Here is a 25,387-nt window from a genome sequence, read left to right as displayed (position 1 = left end):
TAAAAGTGCTCTTTTAAACCTCACCTGCCACGGAGCTGCTGGCTGACAAACTTTCACGGCGCTGAATTGCTTCTGGGGCTTCTCCTGTTACCGGGACTGCGAGGACCAGTGTGCCTTGCCTGACTTGCTTTCCACCACACGTGGTTCCTCTTCCCGGCTCCTCCCAGCACTACTACATTAAGCCTCGCGGCCCCCGCTTCGCGGGAGCCGCTCGTAGGCGAGGGAATTTCTTCATTTTTAAAAGTGCTCTTTTAAACCTCACCTGCCACGGAGCTGCTGGCTGACAAACTTTCACGGCGCTGAATTGCTTCTGGGGCTTCTCCTGTTACCGGGACTGCGAGGACCAGTGTGCCTTGCCTGACTTGCTTTCCACCGCACCTGGTTCCTCTTCCCGGCTCCTCCTACTCCCTCTACATTAGTCACCACTCACTTACGCGTTAGCGGGACGCGTGCGGGGCGCGGTCCGGGGCGAAGCCCGGGCAAAGGGCGGGCCCGTTTAAGCCCGTTCAAGCACGGTCAAGACCGGACTGGGCCCCCCCTCTTTTGCCCCTCATCGCCCACAGAGGAATCTAATGGCTACACGGAAGAAAATACAGCCACTAACCCCGATGCTACCAGGTACATTGGATAATTTTCTTATCAGGGCTAATTCTGTGGTCAACAATGAGCTGTATATGCTAGAACAGAGACTCTCGGATGGCATTGAAAACTCTAGAAGATCTTCCCTTGGTTTACTCGCATCTGTCAGGTCTCCGGAGATATTGAATAATTTGCATACCGCCCTAATGAACAGCATCGACGAAACGATCGAGTCAGTTCTCCAGGACCTAAGAACTAGTATAGCTTCTCGGCGTGAATCCTTCCAACTTATTCCCGAGAGCTCTACTGTTCTGATATCCGCTGCTGCTCCGAATCTGGGGGAGGAAATAGTTTTGACACCAGCCCACAGTTCACGGGAGGGGGCGGTATCTAAAAGGAAATGTGTGAGGAAGATGAAGGGTGGGAAAAAGGCCAGAACTGATGTTACTTGTAAACCACCAACTGAGGTTCCATCTAAGGCACCGTCTGGCCCCACTGAAATCCTTACTCCACTACTGTTCTGCTTGGGTTTTCGGATCAGATAGAACTCGCTCATCAGAGCCTCACTAACCCAGCCAGAACGTTACCCCCTCCCTAGAACCTATTTACAATCCTACAACCACATATATCTATCGCCTAAGGACAGGGGATTCCTACTATGCATACCAAGATCTCACAATCGGCGGCCTCGCGATCCCATACGGATCCAGACCTCTCTGCCCATACGACAGTATCACAAGTGGCGGCCTCGCGGTCCCATACGAACCCAGACCTCTCTGCCCATACGACAGTACCAGCACAATCGGCGGCCTCGCGATCCCCTACGAATCCAGACCTCTCTGCCCATACGACAGTATCACAAGTGGCGGCCTCGCGGTCCCATACGAACCCAGACCTCTCTGCCCATACGACAGTATCAGCACAATCGGCGGCCTCGCGGTCCCATACGAACCCAGACCTCTCTGCCCATACGACAGTATCAGCACAATCGGCGGCCTCGTGATCCCCTATGAATCCAGACCTCTCTGCCCATACGACAGTATCACAAGTGGCGGCCTCGCGGTCCCATTCGAACCCAGACCTCTCTGCCCATACGACAGTATCACAAGTGGCGGCCTCGCGGTCCCATACGAACCCAGACCTCTCTGCCCATACGACAGTATCACAAATGGCGGCCTCGCGGTCCCATACGAACCCAGACCTCTCTGCCCATACGACAGTATCACAAATGGCGGCCTCGCGGTCCCATACGAACCCAGACCTCTCTACCCAGACGGCAGTCTCATACGACAGTTCATCCTATGATCACCATAACATACAAAAAGGGAATCAGTCTCACTATTCATCAGATCACACAAGGATTGCCAGTTCGGGCATAGCCTGTTCTCAGGTTTGAGGGGCTCCTCTTTCCCTTATTCAGTTACCACTTACCTGATCAGGGTTAACATCTGTTCATGTAGCCGCAGCTGACTAGAAGAATAGGCTACCCTCTTATACAAGAACACACAGCACATGTTGGTTCACTACAAACTGGATACTTTATTACTCATTGCACATACAATCACATAACATTACGATATACCACATAACCTGCAAAGAAAAGTGAAAGATTAAGTTGTACACTCTAATAAGAAAGGGTCGACATCACCTTAGTAGTATGTAGCCTGCACTCAGTGGTCATCTAGGCTCCCTTCTCGTCTGTGCCTCGGCTCGCCTGGAATCACCCTTCTCCGAGTCACTGGGACCTCTTCCTTATCGGCTACTCTCTCCTCTCTGGTTATTCTGTTAGGAAAGCATCTGTCTCTCAGTTCTTCTCCGCCTTCAAGATGGCGTCTGTCTTCCCTGGAATAAGTAGTAGCTTTACTGCTAACGGCTAGATGCCGCCTACGGACTGCTCTTGTAACTGCCTCAGACTTTCACTAATATAGAGGTGCATTTCCTCATGGAAAATTCCGGCCCGTAACCTGCCGCCCACCAAATTCTTGTACCTCCCCGTACCAAGGACACGTTCCCAGCCGGCCGGCCTGATGTAGTGTCTTCGGCATGAAGAAAAAATACACTCCTTCGATAAGGGCCGGCCTGAACCGGTTCTCTCCAAGCGAATAACACCTCATAACTAAAACATTACGTTTGACCTAGAAGAATCCCAAGCTGCCGGAGCAGAAAGAAAGATGGAGTCTCTCCCGTTTGAGGCCTACCAGGCCTGCATTCAGCACGGCTCCATGAAATACCCTCACTACAGGACAGGTTATCCCTAATACTAACGAATCTATCCCCTAGGCTATATGTGCAAGCCCTGATCTATGGGGAAGAGCACAGAATCATGTCGAAGTGCCTAGTAAATAGGCTCCATCCACTACTCTAACCCTTAGGCTTGAATGGTAAGAGACTGAAGTCACATTCAATCACTTGTTAACACAAGAAGGCCAGGAAAATCGAGCAGAACAACTACCCACCCCAAGATGCGATCAAATATCCCATCACCCTTCCCCTTCCACTACCGCTGAGGGACCAGCCCGAGAGACAGATATGTTAATTAGCTCTTTAGTAAATGCGCTGAAGACTTTTTTCGATCCTCTATTGGCTAGATTTGATTCTATTAATGATACACTAAAAGAAATAGAAAAAGCTACAGGGATTATTACTAATTGCTTAACAAACAAAGATAGCTCTATCCTTAAAATTGATAATGTGCAACAATTACAACTCCCAGACCCCCTGTCTTTGTCTACTGTTAATTTAGGTGGCCCTTCCAAACTCACAAGAGCAAGGGGAGAAATGGCTACAGATGATATGCCACGATCTTCGAATACACCCCATCCCAATGTTGTTGTCCCTCTGTTAATACAGAATCACCCATCCGACCAACCCAGGCCTACGGAAACTGTTAGTGAACCGAATATTCTTAGTATTAACGGGGTAACCAACAATAATGAACAGGGGAAGTCAAGTTGGAAGGATGTAGTGAACTTACCTCCTGAGGCGGCTCCCTATGTAATAGTCTTGGCTGGAGTCCCTAAGTGCACTAATCCTGATTCAGAAACTTATGACTCCCTCAAAAATAAAGTCACCAGTTGGTTAAATACTCACAGGCCACTTCCACCATTTGTAACTGCCGGTATTCTGATGGTTAGGAGGATCAATTGGCTGGGCAACTCAATTAAACATTATAAGGGTGATTGCGTTGTGGTGAACTTTAGAAACCCCAAGATTGTGTCATATATTCTTGCTTGGAAGGGGAAGCAGGGAGAGACATCTATTCAACCTCTTGCACTCTCCTTTTTTTATGGGTGGGTCCATCCTCTCACAGTCGAAATTACGATAACTCCTGGTTTAACCAGTCTGTAGTGCGTGATCTTCCTTGCCAAAATAGGTTTAGTCCTCTTGAAGAGGTGGATTGACTGCGAGTCGAAATTACATCTAACGGAGATAAGCGCGAATCCCCTGGTCCAGCCCAGACTGTGGCGACTCCAACTAATGACATCATTTATAATGACCCTCTATCCACTTTAGACAATGATGTCATATCTATTGACTTACCCTGTGTCTGCCCATCACTAAAGATTCTCGCCTGGAATATTGCGGGCCTCCATAACAAGCTTAATTGTCCAGAATGGGGCTCTTTTATAGATCTGCACGACATATGTTATTTTCAGGAAACATGGGCCAGGGTTGACTACCATCGAGCGGGCTTTGCTTCCTTTTCTCTTCCGGCTACCTGGGGAGGTAAGGGCCGACCCTCCGGTGGCCTTTCTATCTGGGTTGCAACCCATTTGGGGTGTACTGCTACTGTCCTGGATACAGGGTCTGATGATGTCCAGGGCTCAATACTGAAATGGCAGGCTAAGACACAAATGGCCCTGATTAATATTTATTCTAGACCGACTAGATTATCGGCTGAATCAAGGGCTGTGGATGTGCTATCTACGGTATTGTCGGAATTACCTGGGGGTATCCTTTTAGTGGTAGGTGGGGACTTTAACTCCCACTTTGAACCTCTTGAGGGTCTACTAGATGCTATAAACCAGGAGGAGGATGACTTTTGGGAAATTCCACAGGTGGTTGGCCCCACTGTAAGATTTTGGACCCCCCTGGCTCTTCAAATTACTTCCTTATCGCTCGCTCATTCTATTAGAGCATGCAATGGGCGATCCAAATCTGATAACCCCCCGAAGACTACCTTCAATATATCTGGTAGAGAGGCTCAACTTGACCAGATCTACGTCCAGTGCAAGGAATGGAAGCGAGTCCAGGATTTTGAGGTGCTTTCTAGGGGTGAAAGTGATCATAACCCCCTGATCTTGGACTTCGCTCTACCAGATTTGGGTCTGATTGAACCTGTGCCGTACTTGGATAGATTAGACACTCTTGCCCTCTTTAACAACAGACGAAGAATGAAATGGCCAAAACTGGTTAGCAATCCAGAGGATATTTCCAGAGTTTACGTGAGTGTCAGCTCAACTTTGGATGAATTGGTTGGCCTCATTGACTCTGAATCATCTCCAGATATTAACAGGGAAATTGCTGCACTTAATAATGCACTTTACATAAGCTTATCAAATATTTTGAATCCCCTAGCTCCCTTGAAGAAACAGAAACCTGGAAAGCATCCATGGTTTAATAGGGCCTGTAGACTGGCAAAAGCAGAATTAATGACAGCACTAAAGGCAAATGATAGTAGAGACCTTATTAATTCTAAACGACGTGCTTACCGTTATATAATCCACCATGCTAAGCTTGAGTGGAGTAGTCAGAACTGGGCCTATCTAACATCTGCTTTGTCGGATTGCGACTCCTGCAGATTTTGGAAGATCGTGACTACTGGTTCGACCGAGATAGCCTCTGCAATCAGCCCGAATATTGCCCCACAAGTTTGGGAGGAGCATTTCAGTCTTTTATACAAGTGCCAGTCCCCTAGTACGGTTCCCCCTTTGTTTGAATTGTCGCAAAGTGTTAACTCTGCGCTTGATTCAATTAGTTTTACTCTTGTCGAAGTCCAGGATGCCATTTCGGCACTCCCTGTCGGAAAGGCCCCTGGTCTCGATAAGGTGCCCGGTGACCTTTATAAACATGAACCAAGAGTCTGGGCTCCCTATCTTTTAACTATATTTAATGGAATTGCTAGGGGTATGAAGATTCCTTCTACTTGGCTGGGTGCGGAGGTGGTCCCAATTTTTAAGAAGGGATCGCCTCTTCTCCCAGCCAACTATCGGCCTATTAGTTTAATTGATGTAGCCCAAAAACTTTTTGCCAGGCTGACTTTGGATCGCCTAATGGATTGGATTGATGAGTTTGAGATCCTGAGCCATTACCAGGCTGGCTTTAGGAAATGTGTATCTACCATTGATCAGATCTTCAGGTTTAATATGCTTTTTTGGAAGACGGTCATGGTTGAGGGCGGATCTCTATATACTGTTTTTGTAGATCTCCGATCAGCATTTGACTTGGTCCAACGCACCAAGCTATGGGCTGTCCTTCGTGATTTAGGAATTCCACCCCCCCTTCTTGACATTATAATTCGACTACACACTGATAATTTTGCCAAGGTTAGATGTGGGAGAGAGGGAAACTTATCATCTAGCTTCCCTGTCAACAGGGGCGTTCGCTAGGGCTGCGTCCTGGCACCTACCCTCTTCTGCCTGTATGTAAATGGAGTTATCACCTATCTAAGTGTGGTTCCTAATAGAGACGCGCCCAAGCTCGCGGGTGTGGGGATTTCGGCGATTATGTTTGCTGATGACACCCTGCTACTCGCCAAGTCCCCCATGGGCATCCAACGAGTCTTGGACGGTTTTGTCTCTTTTTGTCAAGATAGGGGGCGGAAATTAATACGACCAAAACTAAGTTTATGATTTTGAATCCCCCTAAAAAATCCCGCCCAAATCCGACCATCAACGGTGTTAGTTTGGAGAGAGTTCGGATGTTTGAGTACTTAGGAGTGACCATCAATGAAAACTTCCTATGGACTCAACACCAGACCAAATCCCAACTAAAATTAACACAGAAAACTGGGGGGATTATTAAACTCTGGAATAATTCCTATATAAAACCTATTGGCCCCCCTCTAGAGATCTACAAAGTGCAGGCCAGAGGGGCAGTAATTTATGGCGCGGAACTGTGGGGTCACAATTGCCCGCAAGAAATGGTGGCCATTGAAAATAAATTTCTTCGCCAACTGTCATCCCTTCCTCCCAGTACTCCCCTTCTTCCTCTTAGGCTAGATCTAGGAATTAGATCCATCAAGGAGGAACTAGGCCTAAAGCCATTAACTTTTTGGCGGCGTCTTTGGGCAACCCCTGAACTTAATATCTATAGACTAGAGTTTTTGGATTTATTGAAGTACCAAACTATGCAAAACCTTCCCTGGGTAAAATATATTAAGGAAGAGTTTCATGGGTTGGGTTGCCCTTCTCTGTGGAGTTCTCCAGAACACGCTTCTAAGATTATAACACGTAAAGTTTTGGTTAAAATGTACCACGAAAGTAACCGGTCGGCTTGGCTGGCCTCTGATAAATTGGGTTCCATGACAAGTTCATTCATCTTAATAAAAGATTACTACAAGTTTGAGATAGTGCTGAATGATATTTATCCTTCTACCCTCAGAAAATTATATCTCCAATGGAGATATAATTCGCTTCCAATTCGCGCTCTCACAAGCAGATGGTACCCTCCATCTATTGTTAATTGTCCCTTTTGCACTGACCAGCCCGAAAATGATATCCATGTAATCCTCTTTTGTCCTTTGTACGCAGCATCTAGGAAAAAGTGGATTGTCCCCCTATGTAAAAAATGGGGCTTTAGGAAACACTTGGAAGCATATCGAATACTAAAAACGGATTTATCACCTCTAACCGTGTTTGGTGTTAGCAAATTTCTAGACGCAATGTGGAAAACCAGAAGAAAGTCTTTGTAATTTTGAGATCACTTAGTTTCACTTTTTCCTGTTTGTCTTGGTGACTGGTCGGATTGTCATCTTATGTGCACTGCTAACTTGACAGTATTCATTTTCAGGCTATAAAGTGTATTCTGGTATATATTTTTAATTTTTGATTCTACTATTTGTATTTTCTGTTTATTCTGTGTTTTTCTTTTATGACTCATTGTAGTCGAAATAAAGATACTAAAAGGAAAGGATTGGCTCTGGCAAAAGAAAATGTAATACATACATGGATCTGCTTTTTAATGTCTACAGTAAACCACACCTGCTGCAGCTGATTTTGTAACAAGTATGGTCCTTCTACAATGTGGTGTGAACTTGTGACCTACTGGTTCTAGTGGGTTGGCCTTCTCAATCGACATTGCATTTATTCTTCCTCTGTAAATTTGATTCCATTCACAGAAGAAGGTGGATAGTCACAATTTTAAAATCATTTGGTTTTAGGCATTGCCGCCCTGCTCTCCTGGCCCTCCAATGCCTAGAGAATGAATTTATTATCGCTTCCGTTACTGTATTTTTGAAAAATGTTATTAAATGCAGAAAAACAATTATTATATGATAAGTCATGATTTTGATTAAGTAAAAAGGGAATGGTCTTTAATCAGTATTAATTATGGACATTGTACATTTTATATATTTTTAGGAATGGAATATTTTATTGTACATTATGTGCTTTTATGAATGTCTTATCTAAGAATTTGAATAAAGTTTGATTGATTGATAGTGGGTCGGTATGGAGACTGTGCTAAGAGTGTATTGGGGAAGGGTGTTAAAGACAAAGGTCACTTCTTCTTATAAATGTGAGGTGTTTAGACTTCGATTCCTATAACAAGGGTTTAATTTCCTAGTGAGGACTTGGTAAAAACGTATACTGTAGTGTCAAAGCCATAAAACTATAAAGGCAAAATGTTTTTGAACTCCTGTTTTTTTTTCCACAAACTCATGGCAATGATCGCTAATAAGTCATGATCATGGAGTAACAGGTGTTCATTTTGGTGGTCTTTATAAAAGGGAGGGAAAGGGTTATCACATACTGACAATTGAGAAGTGTGCATACACTACTAAAATATTAAAGGAATGGTTTCATTTGCTGCCTTCTGCAGTATGGAAATTCACTGAAAAAAACAAAGGTTACAGGGATGTTATAGTTAGGAAATAGAATTTTTTTTAAACTTAGAAATTCACTGAAAAAAACAAAGGTTACAGGGACATTATAGTTAGGCTCACATTTCACTCGTACAAAACCAGAGAAATTCAGCAGTTATAGCTACTTGAGCTAACTATATCGTATGCCTTGCAATCCACTGCTTATGACCTCACATATTACATCACTCATAACATGGTCAATGACATCACTGATGACATCTCAAATGACATCACTGATGATATCATCTGCAGAACCACTGATACATCCACTTACACCCCCATACATCTCATACACCCACTCCACCACAACTACTGACATACCCATTCACAAACCCAGACAAGCACTCCTAATCCATGGAGCCGCTCACAGAGCAACTCATGATACAACCACTAACGCAACCTCTATCTCACATATCTAGGAAGTCATGCACCTACTCATTGATCAATAATCCTACTGGCACATTCAGTCATACAAACATACAGACACTTACACATCCACTAATACACCAATAAAGCCACTCAGAGACTGAATCAGTCATCTATACAGCTACTTACTACCCCACTCACTCATACTGAGACTTAAGTGGCATCCAAGCAGACACTCACATACCCTATCACTCACCCATAGACACTTATGTGCCTGCTCACTCATCCATTCAGCCTCTCATGCACCTTCTCATTTACCATTTACAGCCACTGTCACACCCATAAAGTCACCCATACAGACACTCATTCACCCTATCATTCACCATTACAAGTACTTATACACCCACTCACTCACCCATACAGATACTCACACAACCACTCACTTACTCATACACCCACTATCACATCCATTTGGTTACCCATACAACAATTCACACACCTAGTCACTCTTCTATACAATCTCCTATATACCACCTCTCTCTTCTATATACAATTTACACACCTCATACAGTGATTAATTGTAAATGCACACATCAGTAGGAATGCTGTGGGCAACTGCTTGCAACTGGTACAGAAAGCTGCAGCTGCCATTTTATGTGTCGGAGAATGGTTCATATAGCCACTCCCACACCCACTTACCTTAGTATATAAAGTTAGCTCTCAGTAACTTATAGAAAACACTAGCAATTACTCGATGATGTTATCAGTGATGTCATCAGTGATGTCATTTGAGATGTCATCAGTGATATCCTTTGAGATGTCATCAATGATGTCATTTGAGATGTCATCAGTGATGTCATGAGGGATGTCACTGACCATGTCATGAGGGATGTAATATGTGAGCTCATAAGCCAGTGCATTGCGGGGCACAAGTCATAGTTAGCTACATTAACTATAACTGCTGAATCTCTCTGGTTTTGTAAGTGTGAAATTTCAGCCTAACTATTACGTCCCTGTAACCTTTGTTTTTGTTTTTTTCAGTGAATATTTATATATATATTCACTGAAAAAACCATAGGTTTCACACACGTTATAGTTAGGAATTAGCATTTAAAAAACCTTGCAAATTCACTGAAAAAACCATAGGTTTCACACATGTTATAGTTAGTGGAAATTTTACTGATAAAAAACCAATGAAATTGCCCCGTTATAGTTAGCGCAGGCAACTATAACTCACGCGACCACAATCCTCTGCTGATGCTAATACTGTATTTAGACACTTATTTGCCCATGTCTTCTTCCATACATTTTTAGCTATACATATATTACAAATATTTTTTTTTCATAAAGACACATATGTCATCAGCAGAGGATTGCGGTCGCGTGAGTTATAGTTGCCTGCGCTAACTATAACGGGGCAATTTCATTGGTTTTTTATCAGTAAAATTTCCACTAACTATAACATGTGTGAAACCTATGGTTTTTTCAGTGAATTTGCAAGGTTTTTTAAATGCTAATTCCTAACTATAACGTGTGTGAAACCTATGGTTTTTTCAGTGAATTAGTACGGTTTTTTAAATGCTAAGTTTTTTTCCCTTATAATAAGCCCTGTACATTTGGTGGCCTACGGCCACCAAAAGCACAGGGGGTGGGGTAAGTGTGGATAGTGTTTTTTTCCATTGTAATAAGCCCAGCACATTTGGTGGCCTTCGGCCACCAAAAGCACAGGGGGTGGGGTAAGTGTGGATAGTGTTTTTTTTATTTTTATTTTTTTACCGTACGCTTACCGTAAGCGTACGGTAAGCGTACCCCGCGAAATTGCCGAAAAAAAAATAAAACCGTTTTTGCACTTGGGGGATGTTTGGGGACTCCCTCAACATGACTATGTGGGAGGGAGTTGTCAAAACAGCCCCTTTACATGTTTTTGGGCTTCCGATTTTAAAAATCTCTCTCAGTGCGAGAGACAAAATGGCGGCCGCCGCTTCCTGGTTTCGGCCGATTCGAATGTTTACTAAGATCTAAGAGCCAATCAGAATCGCGCTCGCGCACGCCACCGTACGCTTACCGTAAGCGTACGGTAAGCGTACCGTAAGCTGGCTCAGATATATATATTGATTTAAAGGCTATTTTCTCAGAATCTACTGAACAGATTTACACCAAACCTACAAAAGGCACTTCCTTGACCTAGGGACTACCTCTCTGCCAAATTTTGAGTAATTCTGTTCAGCCATTCGGGCTGTAGCTCGTTCTAAAGGTCCTATGGAAAAATGCATGGGAAAAACGCGTTTTGGGACCCCCCTTTTATCTCAGCCCCCGCTTGACGAATCCCCCCGAGACTTTCAGGGTAGGAGCGGAGCGTAGCGCCCCACCTATTTTGAGAAATTCGCGAGGATTCGTCGACCGGCGCCAAAGTTATTCAAAATAGAATGTTGAGGTTTTCCTATGGAAACGTGGTCCTAACTATAACTACCTACTGGCTATCGCCAGTAGGTAATATATATATATATATATATATATATATATATATATATATATATATATATATATATATATATATATATATATATATATATATATATATATATATTTCAACAACATGGTAGCCCCATGAGCTGCACTCGAACCAGAGAGAAGGTTACCAGCCTTAATCACGGTATGGACAAGAAGGTTCGCCAGTGTAATGAACAGCCCTTCCATCGCCTGACGCGTTTCGATGGACTTTCACCATCTCTTCAGAGGCGTTTAGGAAAGGTACGCGCTTGGCGGGCAACTACTTCCTTTCGTGATGTCACGACAAGTGTCTTATGGGAGTCGTAGTGCCGCAATTATTTCCAACCTTAATAACGGTGCGCTGATTCCTGTAAAAAATACAGCCCAAACGTGAGCCCCAGCTTGCCTGCCAGTCCTTAGTCCAGGCTCTCTGTTCCACTTTGAGAGTGGTGTATCCTCTCCCGTGGCCCCCTGGGAATCATGGGGTGGTGCAGACTCGGCAGATGGGCGTCCGCCTCAAAATTTCAACAACATGGTAGCCCCATGAGCTGCACTCGAACCAGAGAGAAGGTTACCAGCCTTAATCACGGTATGGACAAGAAGGTTCGCCAGTGTAATGAACAGCCCTTCCATCGCCTGACGCGTTTCGATGGACTTTCACCATCTCTTCAGAGGCGTTTAGGAAAGGTACGCGCTTGGCGGGCAACTACTTCCTTTCGTAATGTCACGACAAGTGTCTTATGGGAGTCGTAGTGCCGCAATTATTTCCAACCTTAATAACAGTGCGCTGATTCCTGTAAAAAATACAGCCCAAACGTGAGCCCCAGCTTGCCTGCCAGTCCTTAGTCCAGGCTCTCTGTTCCACTTTGAGAGTGGTGTATCCTCTCCCGTGGCCCCCTGGGAATCATGGGGTGGTGCAGACTCGGCAGATGGGCGTCCGCCTCAAAATTTCAACAACATGGTAGCCCCATGAGCTGCACTCGAACCAGAGAGAAGGTTACCAGCCTTAATCACGGTATGGACAAGAAGGTTCGCCAGTGTAATGAACAGCCCTTCCATCGCCTGACGCGTTTCTATGGACTTTCACCATCTCTTCAGAGGCGTTTAGGAAAGGTACGCGCTTGGCGGGCAACTACTTCCTTTCGTGATGTCACGACAAGTGTCTTATGGGAGTCGTAGTGCCGCAATTATTTCCAACCTTAATAACGGTGCGCTGATTCCTGTAAAAAATACAGCCCAAACGTGAGCCCCAGCTTGCCTGCCAGTCCTTAGTCCAGGCTCTCTGTTCCACTTTGAGAGTGGTGTATCCTCTCCCGTGGCCCCCTGGGAATCATGGGGTGGTGCAGACTCGGCAGATGGGCGTCCGCCTCAAAATTTCAACAACATGGTAGCCCCATGAGCTGCACTCGAACCAGAGAGAAGGTTACCAGCCTTAATCACGGTATGGACAAGAAGGTTCGCCAGTGTAATGAACAGCCCTTCCATCGCCTGACGCGTTTCGATGGACTTTCACCATCTCTTCAGAGGCGTTTAGGAAAGGTACGCGCTTGGCGGGCAACTACTTCCTTTCGTGATGTCACGACAAGTGTCTTATGGGAGTCGTAGTGCCGCAATTATTTCCAACCTTAATAACGGTGCGCTGATTCCTGTAAAAAATACAGCCCAAACGTGAGCCCCAGCTTGCCTGCCAGTCCTTAGTCCAGGCTCTCTGTTCCACTTTGAGAGTGGTGTATCCTCTCCCGTGGCCCCCTGGGAATCATGGGGTGGTGCAGACTCGGCAGATGGGCGTCCGCCTCAAAATTTCAACAACATGGTAGCCCCATGAGCTGCACTCGAACCAGAGAGAAGGTTACCAGCCTTAATCACGGTATGGACAAGAAGGTTCGCCAGTGTAATGAACAGCCCTTCCATCGCCTGACGTGTTTCGATGGACTTTCACCATCTCTTCAGAGGCGTTTAGGAAAGGTACGCGCTTGGCGGGCAACTACTTCCTTTCGTGATGTCACGACAAGTGTCTTATGGGAGTCGTAGTGCCGCAATTATTTCCAACCTTAATAACGGTGCGCTGATTCCTGTAAAAAATACAGCCCAAACGTGAGCCCCAGCTTGCCTGCCAGTCCTTAGTCCAGGCTCTCTGTTCCACTTTGAGAGTGGTGTATCCTCTCCCGTGGCCCCCTGGGAATCATGGGGTGGTGCAGACTCGGCAGATGGGCGTCCGCCTCAAAATTTCAACAACATGGTAGCCCCATGAGCTGCACTCGAACCAGAGAGAAGGTTACCAGCCTTAATCACGGTATGGACAAGAAGGTTCGCCAGTGTAATGAACAGCCCTTCCATCGCCTGACGCGTTTCGATGGACTTTCACCATCTCTTCAGAGGCGTTTAGGAAAGGTACGCGCTTGGCGGGCAACTACTTCCTTTCGTGATGTCACGACAAGTGTCTTATGGGAGTCGTAGTGCCGCAATTATTTCAGCCTAACTATTACGTCCCTGTAACCTTTGTTTTTGTTTTTTTCAGTGAATATTTATATATATATATATATATATTACCTACTGGCGGTCGCCAGTAGGTAGTTATAGTTAGGACCACGTTTCCATAGGAAATCCGCAACATTCTATTTTGAATAACTTTGGCGCCGGTCGAAGAATCCTCGCGTATTTTTCAAAATAGGTGGGGCGCTACGCTCTGCTCCTACCCTGAAAGTCTCGGGGGGATTCGTCAAGCGGGGGCTGAGATAAAAGGGGGGTCCCAAAACGCGTTTTTCCCATGCATTTTTCCATAGGACCTTTAAACAGGGCTACAGCCCGAACGGCTGAACAGAATTACTAGAAATTTGGCAGAGAGGTAGTCCTCAGGTCAAGGAAGTGCCTTTTGTAGGTTTGGTGTAAATCTGTTCAGTAGATTCTGAGAAAATAGCCTTTAAATCAATATATATATCTGAGCCAGCTTACGGTGCGCTTACGGTACGCTTACCGTACACGTACGGTGGCGTGCGCGAGCGCGATTCTGATTGGCTCTTAGATCTTAGTAAACATTCGAATCGGCCGAAACCAGGAAGCGGCGGCCGCCATTTTCTCTCTCGCACTGAGAGTGATGTTTAAAATATAAAGCTCAAAAACATGCAAAGGGGCTGTTTAGACAGCTCCCACACACATAGCCATGTTGAGGGAGTCCCCAAAGATCCCCCAAGGCCAAAAACCGAATTTTGATTTTTTCGCTAATTTCGCCGATTACGCTTACCGTACGCGTACGGTAAAAAATTATATAAAAAAAAAAAATATCCACACTCTCCCCTTCCCCGTGTGCAATTGGTGCCCGATTTATTACCTTTCAAAACGAAGTGCATCATATTCCTCCATGTGCGCACGGTGCGCGAAGCGCATCGTGCGTACATGGCCCATCTAGCGTAACGTGGGCACGCGGTGCGCGTAGCGCACCGCGTGCCCACCGTGCGTGCACGGCACTAACTGCGTAAAGTGGGCGCGCGGTGCGCGAAGCGCACCGCGTGCTCACTGTGCGCGCACGGTGCGCGAAGCGCACCATGTGCGCACGGAACGAACTGCGTTAAGTGGGCGCGCACGCCACGAATGGCGTAAAGTAACTTAGCATTTAAAAAACCGTACAAATTCACTGAAAAAACCATAGGTTTCACACACGTTATAGTTAGGAATTAGCATTTAAAAAACCTTGCAAATTCACTGAAAAAACCATAGGTTTCACACATGTTATAGTTAGCGGAAATTTTACTGATAAAAAACCAATGAAATTCCCCCGTTATAGTTAGTGCAGGCAACTATAACTCACGCGACCGCAATCTTCTGCTGATGACATATGTGTCTTTATGAAAAAAAAATATTTGTAATATATGTATAGCTAAAAATGTATGGAAGAAGACATGGGCAAATAAGTGTCTAAATACAGTATTAGCATCAGCAGAGGATTGCGGTCGCGTGAGTTATAGTTGCCTGCACTAACTATAACGGGGGAATTTCATTGGTTTTTTATCAGTAAAATTTCCGCTAACTATAACATGTGTGAAACCTATGGTTTTTTCAGTGAATATATATATATATATATATATATATACATATACATCTGAGAGCATGTTGTGTTATCTCATTTACTGGCTACAAGTCATTGGACCGCATAGCTGCTTAATCTTCATGCATGAATGGCTACTGTAGGTGGACACACCCATTTTATCTGTGACATCTTGTGTGCCACCTCCCCCCAAAAATTACTTCTAGAGATTCCACTAGTTTGTGACAGGGGGCTATAGCTACCTTCACAAAGAGCAGTGCCCCCTCATCATGTGGTCCAATGTCTTGAAGCCAGTAGATGAGATAACACACCATGCTCTCAGATGATTGCCTAATGTATGGGAGGAGACTTAACTGGGTCAGACAATGTAGTTGAAGGGCAGTGAGGCGCAGCTTAACATATCCATGCAGAAGACTTCCATCCAAACCATGTGTTACTTCTCAAGCCTTATGGGCCCTATTACAAGTATGGGGGTCCGAGGACTGTAGCGCAGCGATCCAGCCACCACTGCATTGGTGGTCTAACCGCCCAATATGACTCCAGCAGTCAGACCGTTCTGTGACCGCCGGCTCTGCCAGGGAACCACTGTTCAGTGGTCAGAGGCCGCAATAAGCTTGGCGGGACCAGTGTGGACGTTCGAGTCCTTGCTGTGCAGGAACCTTGTAGTGCAGTCCCATTGTGGTGGCTTTTTAATGGCACTGCCACCTTTAAAAGATGCACTGCCATGAGTCCTATAATATCAAACAAAGGCGTGAAGGAGAGGCGTTATAGGACTCTCACCTGCCCTTACTAACTCAAACCAATACAAAAATAGCAGTTATGTACTCAAAAATTGGCTGTCTGCTTCATCAACAGATCAGCAGGTCATTGACAGGGACACTACTAATTCTCTGAGTGCTGCTACTTGTACTTTACCTAAATTCAAGGCAATTCCAAGAATTGGATGAGGATGGCTCACTCACGTAATGTGACATGCTTCATCATTTGCCACCTCGTCCCACTCTGGTAAGATATTACTACCATGGAGGACTCGACCTCAGAATTGGGCTTTTCTGAGGGAGTTCTTAAATATTTCTAATCTTCCAGGACAATAATTTAGGTCTAGTTAATGAATTTAAAAAACCTTAGGCTAAACCACTAAAGTCTCCTTTAATTTGGTGGTATCTCTGGCTGATTAAAAAATCACCAAGGGGTAAATACAGAAGCCATACTAAGGCATAATGGCCTGCATGCATCACGGTACAGTATCTATGCCAACATGTTTCTGCCTCTATTCAGCTGTGGGTCTAAGGCATTTGTCAGGACAGTGTTAATGCCCCCTACACTGCAATAATTAAGTGCTGTGTAAGCATAGACTTAAAGAGAGGACCTACCTCCCAGCTGGTCTCATACTAAGTGATAACCTAGAGCTATTTAGCTAGGTGCTTCATGATCTGTTTGGGGTGGGTCTCTCCTGTAGTCACAATTTTGTCAAGGTTGAGAACCCAGCCGTCATCTAACTTGCCCCGTCATACAGCTGTCAGGTACCGTAAGGACCACCACACTGCCCGCTTGTCAGGCTACTCAAAAGTCGTAATCTGGCGGGCGGGCAGTGCAACCTTTGGCAGCACCACGGCACGGCAGTGCACAGCCAAAAACTCATAATAGGCCCCTATATTTTGTCTTGTCAAGAGGCACACACTCTTGTTTTCACCTATGGAGGGCATGAATTGAGTCTGTACATGTAAGTGTTCTCCTTTGATCAATCCCATCACAGGAAGGTGACTCTTCTTCTTTCCTTTGACTGTAACTGTACCTTGTTCTTTAGAATATTGTAGGGGGTCCCAATGTGAACCCGAGCTACATTAACATCAGTTCTGTCCTGAAAATAAATAAACTGCAGTAGTTGTCTCCCATTGAGTACATTTCTCTTTTCAAGAATTTTTGATGATGTAGGAGCTAGGATCAGCACAGGATAGTAAACAAGTCAGTGCCTAGCAAAAGATAGATTGCAAGAAAATGTCTGTGCACTAGCGACAGGAGAAAATGGCAATCCTCATTTCAAAAGTGAAATGAAACCGTTGATGTGTTGAACCTTTTAATGTTATTTACTTTTAGACGGATTCACTTCTATCATACACATGTTCAATGACACTTATTTTCTACCAGAAGGAAAAGATTCATATTGATATAAGAAATGCAAGGGTATGTTGAGGTGGCTGCGCGCTCTATAAATGTCTCTTATTATTATTATCATTATTATTATTATTATGTGATTGCTGGAATTTTCAAGTGGGGCAGTGTTTGATCGATGATACCCAAGGACAAATTCTAGCAAACTTGGAATGTGCGCCACTTTATTGATTATTGGAACTCACTTGTTGTCCATGCACTCTCAAAAGAAGGGTGGCCACGTTGTTGCTCTCCAGACCACAGAACCCAGCCTAGGGTCGCAAAACATTATGGTTCCACAGTGCACACCCAAGATTGTTGTATGCACTGAGATTCAGTGCCCAGACATAGTCCCTTCGGATCCATGCAGGGACATCCCTGTCCCAACACATAGACCTTGGCTGTGGAAAAGGACTAGAACCCAGTGTGGGGTTACAGATGGTTCCAACCTGTGGCTCTGTGGCTCATTAATGGTTGGTTGTGACCAAAGTTTCTGAACAATCTAGGCCCACTGATGTACACTGGCAACTGGGAGAATCACTGTTTCATTATCAACCAGAACCACAGATCCCTATATTGCACAGCCTATATTTATTAGGTAGGAACTCTAATGTGTGAATCATCCCTCCTTTCAGGCCCCTGAAGGCTTATTCCTTCGGATCACCTTGTTACGAATCAGTCCATAACTTCTAAAATCGCCTCCATCCAACCAGCATGCATGTTAATCAATTTATGATCTGTCTAAGCGTATGAGAGGGAACATATATATCTCTGACTCCAACCTCGATATTCTGTTTACTATGGAGTCTTTGATGAAGAAGGCATCATGTCCTTACTTGACGACTATAGTAGCTACTGGTTGTAAAGTCTTCCATATAGGCCTCCTCAAAACGGTTGCTTGATTTGCAAACATATTTGAGGAGAACCTGCCTTTTTTCCAACTGGATGTACACCTGACGTTGCCGAATGGCCCAGTTTTAAAATACCCATATTAATAACACTTCTTCCATTGTAGACCTCCTCCCACGCTGTGATGTTGCTGCCCCTCTCAGTGGGTCCTCTGTTGCTTCTTTCATAATCCAGACACTAGCTTTGTGCATCAGATAATCAACCAATACTGAAAGGCCATATCAGTTTTAATTTCTGAGGCAATTGATCACTCTTGTGTTTATTCAGTACTACTGTAGATGCACTTCTGCCCAGTCTTCCAGTCTAATATATTGAGTATTAGTTATTCACTGAGAAGGACTTGCAGATGTTACTGTGTAGTGTTTTTCAGCCTTCACTGGGGCATATTGTCAAGGATATATCGCCGAGTTGTCGGCACTTTAGCGCAGCCCAAAGTCGCAATAAATTCATCGCACCATTCACAAGTTGGTGCTAACAGCCCATATCACCAGTTTACCTGCAATAGCAGCCACAAAAAAAATCGCCACAGATGACACCAGCAACTATCGCTAATGAGATGCAGAGTAAGCGTTCCCGAGCAAAAAGCCACGACAACACCACTGCGCAACCACCAGCCACATCGGCAATAAGACCATAAAACAGGCGATAAGGCATGTTAGCAGCAGGAAACTAACACCTGCTCTTACCTGGTGTAAAGTCAGACGAGAACCGGCACCAGACAAGGGAGCCCAGCCCTGAGCCACACATGAAAAACAACAGATGCCCTGGAGCAAATGAATATGCAGCCCGGAGCCCCAAGAGGGCAGCAACACCCACTGCCACCACACCCAGGCCCGCCACCTCCTCCCCCCGGGCCCCCTACCCTGGCCCCTGCCCTTGGACAAAGATATTGCAGATCAACTCCACGTAATCATGAAACACTCAATTCGCCTGTTGTCGCATAATAAAAACACTTAACATACATGTGTGATCAGAAAAAGGAGAATCATACATTCATCTCAGAATTTTCAAATAATCTGTTTATTATAGAATAAACCCAAAACAACAATTCGGAAGAGTCATGTTGGGTCTTCTCAGGACATTCTGTAAGTCACAGCTTGCAAGACAAAAACCCCGATTAGAAGGTGTGTCATGTGCTCATCAAAGTACAGAGAGAGCGAAAGAGAGAGAGAGATAAAGAGAGAAAGTGAGGGAGAGAGAGCGTGAGAGGGAGAGAGGGAGAGAGAAAGAGAGAGAGAGAGAGAGGGAGGGAGAGAAGGAGAGAGAAAGAGAGGGAGAGAGAAAGAGGGAGAGAGGGAGAGAGGGAGATAGGAAGAGAGGGAGAGAGAAAGAGAGGGTTAGAGAGAGAAAGACAGGGAGAGAGAGAAAGAGGGAGAGAGAAAGAGAGGGAGAGAGAGAAAGAGGGAGAGAGGGAGAGAGTGCCGACACTGCGGACCCAGGCCTCACTGCTCACCTGCTGCCGCCGGTGTATCTCCAACCACGAGTCCACACAGTAGCACATGCTGTCATCGCTTGCCCACCCTGCGCACACAGGCTGATGCACCCCAGCCCCTCCCGCCATCCAGCGGAGATTGCCTGCCCCTGCGCAACCAGGCCTCACTTCTCACCTTCCGCTACAAGCGTGTCTCCAAGAGGGCCCACCAAGTGCCGGTGAGAGCTCCAAGCCCAGGGCCCGTGACCATGGCACCCTCCACATCATGCAGCCTCGCACCGCGGGCCACCAGGTCCCACACTTGATTCTGGGTCTTGATTTCGCTATGGCAGAGAACATATCAGTGCACACAGCCTCATCGAAGGCTGCACACCTGTTCTGCCCTAGAGGTGCCACTAACTCTGTGAACCGGGAGGCGATGCCAAGTGCTGGTAGGCCCGCACTGCCCACTGGCCCAGGCCTACACTGCGGTCCAGCAGGGCTCACACTGATGCCACCATCCTGGACCGCCTGGCCGGCGCATCATCGCAGTCTGCACACCCGCTAAGCACTTAAGGTGCCCCTACCTCAGTGCACTGAAAGACACCGTCCTGTGGCGGTGTGCCTGTGCCTGCCGCAGTGTATCTGGTGCCACCAAGTCTATGCATCGCAAGCCATGGACGCTTTATGATTGAGTCCCATTGTGTGGATGCTATTGTGTCACCCCCGACACTGGACAATGTGAGGTGGCAGGGCCCTATGCCCTCATGCATAAATGATGCCCACACGGAGACACCCAGTTGGAGAGTGGAAATGGCGTCCAAAACAGGTGCCAGGCCCTTTTTATTGGCAGGGTCACATGTCCTGTGACGCTGGTGCTGAATGGGTGTGGTGTGGGTGTGAACCAGCCGTGAGGGAGTGGCTGTGGCATGCTGACAATTAGACCTGTGAGCTGCAGATCCCTACACGGAAGTCCTGGGACATGTAGCATTGTCCCTTCTACCCGTGAGCGTAAGCGGAGTAGGCTGGTCTGGCGTAAGGGTGTGAACAATGACCCCAGGGCTCTGGGCATGCTTCCGTTCTGGGCTGGACAAGGAAGTAACTAATGCGTGTGTCTCCGATCTAGTGTTGGCGCCACCCGGAATGCAATCGCCAATGTGTCACCCTGTGACCCAAGTCCCAAAACATGAGCAACATGGACGTAAGTAGGAATCATTGACCCTACATTCATCCATACCTCCACACTTGCAAGATCATAGACATGACACATCGGTGTGACAATAAATGTTTAATGCACATTCAATGGAGTGTTGCAGCTGGAGCAGTACAGGGCCATGCAAAGCCCACCTTGCAGTGTTGGCCCATGGAGGGCCAGCCAGAGTCCTTAAGGGAATGACAAGTACATCAGAAGAGGAGGAGTTCAGTCCGCAGTCAGTTAGCTGTGTCATTGGTGACCAAACAGAATATGGCAGTCCATGTTGAGGTCCGAGGTGAGTGTCGTATAGTGCATCGTGGGACAGTGGAAGGTGATGATGCAGAGGGCAGAACCAAGCAGAAACAGGCCATACGGCGGAGATGCATGCTACTGCGTCCTTCTGACCACAGAGGCAGATTCATTTGCATCTTCGTCCTCTGCTGTTGCATGTGCCCCACATGTGGGTGGTGGTGTTCTTTCTCTAGCACTGTGTGGCAGTGACACCTCAGAAGCCGGAGGGGGAATTTCTGCTGCACTGTGAGGCACTGACACATCAAGGGCCGGAGATGTGGATGGATTGGTAGCAGCAGTATGCATGAGCCCCAGGCCTTGTGGCAGCAATGCCATGAGGATGGCTTTTAGGGCACTGAGGGACCCAACTACCTCTCGCTGGTGTGCAGCCGTGGCAGCCGCTCTTTCTGCCTGCATCCGCTCCATGTCCTCCATGAGCCTCCGCATGAGTCCCAACTCCCGGGCGAGCTCACTGGAGCCACTCTGACTCGACAGTTGTTCTTGTCTCTTAGTCAGGACTCTGGCGATGTCAGCCATGGTTCGTTGGAGAGCATGGAACGGACTGTGGGTGTCCGTTAGGGACTGTGAGTGGTCCCTGATGGGACTTAGACACCCACGTATGGCTTCTAGTTTGTCTGCCATGTGGTCGAACCCCACCTGCACCTGTTCAGCCAGCTTCTCCTGGCACCCCAACACATGGAGTTGGAAGGCCATGTGTTCGTCGTGGGGGTCCTGGGAGGCAGCCGTGGTGGTGGGTGCTGCCTGCTGTGTGTACTGTGCAAGGGGTGGGTTCTCCTTGCAGCAGCAGGGCTGCCCTGCTCCTGGAAGTGTGTAGCGGAGGCTCTCCACGAGCTGTTGGAGGGCATCAGAGTCGAAGGTGTGGTGGTCCTCTTCATCAACAGAGAAGAGAGGATGGGACTGCTCTGCAGGAGGTGTTGAATTTCCCTCTGCAATCTGAAGGGGAGATGCAGTTTAACATAGTGTTCACATGTATGTTGACGCATTGTACATGTTTGCATTCAGACTGAATGACAGTGTACATTGTGACTGTTTGTGGGGAGCTGCCTATATGATGAGGGACAGTGGACATTTCGACAACATCACAGATGTGTGTTTGTACTTGAACATTGTCAATTCACATTTCCGTGTGATGTCATATGTCATTGGCCAGTTTCTGCACACAAGCGTCACCAGTTGTGTCGTTTGTTCTGTTGTGGACGTGTTGCGGATTGTGTCACATCATTGTCAATGTTGATGTGCACTGCATGCGATGTGTATGTGCTGCATTTTGCGGACACCGCCCCTGCAGCTCTGATTTGGCTGCCCCTTTTCCCTTATATGCTGTGTGCCTCTGACTTCTGTGCTTATACAGTGCTGAGATGTTGCATTCTTGGGTGCATTGGTCTCTTGGTGGGAGTTGGGGGTTTGGGGCATGGTTTGTCCGCAGATGTGCTATGCTTACTTGTGCATGTGTGCCATTGAGCCCATCTCCTCCCGTCCCCCCAGTCCCTGGTTGTTACTCACCCTGTTGCTGTTGTGTCCGATCATGTTGAGCAGTGTCCGGTCCCCCAACTCCTGCCACCGTCTCCCCACTGATGACTGTGGACACCATTTCCTCCATCTCGTCCAGCTCCACCTGTGGCGCTGGGCTCCCACCTCCAGTCTGCATTGCTGCCTTCCGGTTGTTTGTGAATTTCTGCTTGGTTTTGCGCTTGACATCATTCCAATGCCTCTTGACCTCTTCCATTGTCCTCTTCAGCACTCTGACTGCATTCACCTTGTCCACAATAGTCTGCCATATTCCATTTTTGGTTCCCAGTGACATAGTCGAGGTGACGAACAGTAGTTGATGGTGTTCTATCACCTCTGTTATCAGGTTCCTGTTTTCCTGCGGACTGAACCTATTCTTCCTCCTCTTCTTGTCCTTGCCCTTCCATGACCCCGAAGTCCCAGGCTGGTCCTCCGGGGGCTTGTGGGGTTCTGGTTGTCCTCTGCACTTGCTCCGGCCACCTCCATTTGGCTTCGCTGTTGTTTGGCTTTTGTCTGTGGTTTTTTTTCGACTTTTATGGTGCATTTTCCCGCATGACGCGTGGGAATTCCAGGCCTGTGGCTGGTTTTCGCAGATTTTTGTATCGCGATTGACCTCATCACAGCTTTTTTCGCGTTTGTGCTTCGCATTTTTGTGGCATCACGTTGACTTTATTGCGGTCATTTGTCGCGTTATTGTGGGACTATTGCATGGTGCCACTGGGTTGAGAATTCCACGTTGACAGAGTTATTTTCCCGCGATAGACTGCAATGTGAAGAGTTGCGTTGAGCTGATTTTGCGGTAGTTATCACACTTTCTTGAGAATATCCTCCACTGTTTCTAAATGATAAGGTTGTACTATAAAAGGTCACCAGTAGGTGGCGTTCTGCCTGATTATGCTGTTTTTTTTCCTATTTCCTATTTATACATTTAAGTGAAAATAGATTTACAGCAAAGTTCAAAGATTACACTTACAGTGATTTAAGGTAAGAAACTCATCTGAGTTAAAGTCATTTTCTTTGTGCAATTTTGAGTAACAAATAATGTGTGTGAATTAGTACTTTTCTGCTGAATAATAGTCGTAACTAATGAAATAATGATGTTGAATTTAAAATGAATTTCTAGAAATGTTTAGAAGTATGATTCATAACATTATTTAGTTATCCCACATTTTTCCTGATGACACCATTTTATTAAAATCGATGCAGATTCTGGTGTTTTGTTTATCTTGCTCATTCCCCCTCCCAATCATTGTCCCCCTTGCAAGCCTTCTTTCTCTGCCTACAGTTTCCACAAAGTACAATGCAGTGTGACATAATTAATATCTGCTTCTTTGGAGAGCAAGTTTTGTGCATGAGTCATGATGATACCTGTTTGCTGGCAGATTAATGTATTGGTCTGTGCTAGAGAATGTTTCATATTGCATTTTGTATCTCTGGATTTCTGTTGCTGTGGAAGAAAGATTCTTGATTATTCTTAAAAGGGGATTAGTATTATAGGCTTATCTAAAATGTAGTGTCGATAATCATGCAATGCTGAATATGCATTTGTCCTCATTGTTTATGTATAAGAAATTGTGTAAAACACTTGGGGGCATATTATCAAGGAAATTTTCGGCGCTTTTCCTGCACATATCATCAAAGACTCGCTAACATGCGTTAGCGCTAGTATCCTTGCGATAGTTGCCGTTTACCCTGCTGCTTTGCATGTCAGCGATATTTATCGGTAATGATATGCAAAGTAGGCGTTCCTCACTAAAATAACATGAAAACTGTCGCTAATACAACTTTCCTCTATAATCAATCCGCCTCCGGACCCTCATAGCGACAATAAAAGTAGCGCTAACCGCGAATATAGCTGGTTTTTGAACGCCTGATTGAAACCTGACTTAGCCATCTCGTCAATGGGAGGTGGATTGTCAGGATAAGTCCAGTATGGCTTATTATCAACAATTTCCCTATCACTGCTTTTTTATCGCTGGGTTTCCAGCAATATTCAGGCATTTCTTCGCTATCGCTGGATTTTGTATCGCTTTGGAGTTAAGCGTTGATGATAACACGCTAACTCGGCGATGTAATCCAGCGATAGCTGGCGATATTGAAAATCGTGCTTAGCCGCCTGTTGATCATATGCCCTTGGTTTTATGTGGATGGGCGTGACTCTTATTTTTCCTGACAGAAATGAGTCCATTTTTCCTCACGGAGCTCTGTGCGTTTGAGCAATTCTTTATTTTCCCATCAAACTATGTTTTCATTGGCAAGACTTTCATTTTGCTCACAACCGTGTAGATTTTCCTTTTTAGAAAAGCTGTTTGTATTTGAACCTGATCATTTTGGTTTCTG

The 25,387-nt window shown here is 45.9% G+C and overlaps 1 protein-coding gene across 3 annotated transcripts in view; it reads left to right on the top strand.

The window, feature by feature from the left end:
• The window catches only part of LOC146808954 (chemerin-like receptor 1), a 130,492-nt gene that overhangs the window by 94,098 nt on the left and 11,007 nt on the right, over positions 1-25,387 (top strand). Inside the window, exon 1 of one of the 3 annotated variants that reach the window (XM_085615749.1) lies at positions 23,986-24,031. The exons of the other annotated variants lie outside the window; for them this stretch is intronic. The gene's annotated coding sequence lies outside the window, so the exon portion shown is untranslated. Of the gene's footprint in view, positions 1-23,985; positions 24,032-25,387 lie in introns of those variants that run through there. 3 annotated transcript variants of the gene reach the window in all.

The sequence above is a fragment of the Triturus cristatus genome, chromosome 7 (genome assembly GCF_964204655.1).
Source record: "Triturus cristatus chromosome 7, aTriCri1.1, whole genome shotgun sequence".
In the NCBI taxonomy this organism is placed as follows: domain Eukaryota; kingdom Metazoa; phylum Chordata; class Amphibia; order Caudata; family Salamandridae; genus Triturus; species Triturus cristatus.
This window is presented reverse-complemented; position numbering and strand designations above follow the sequence as displayed.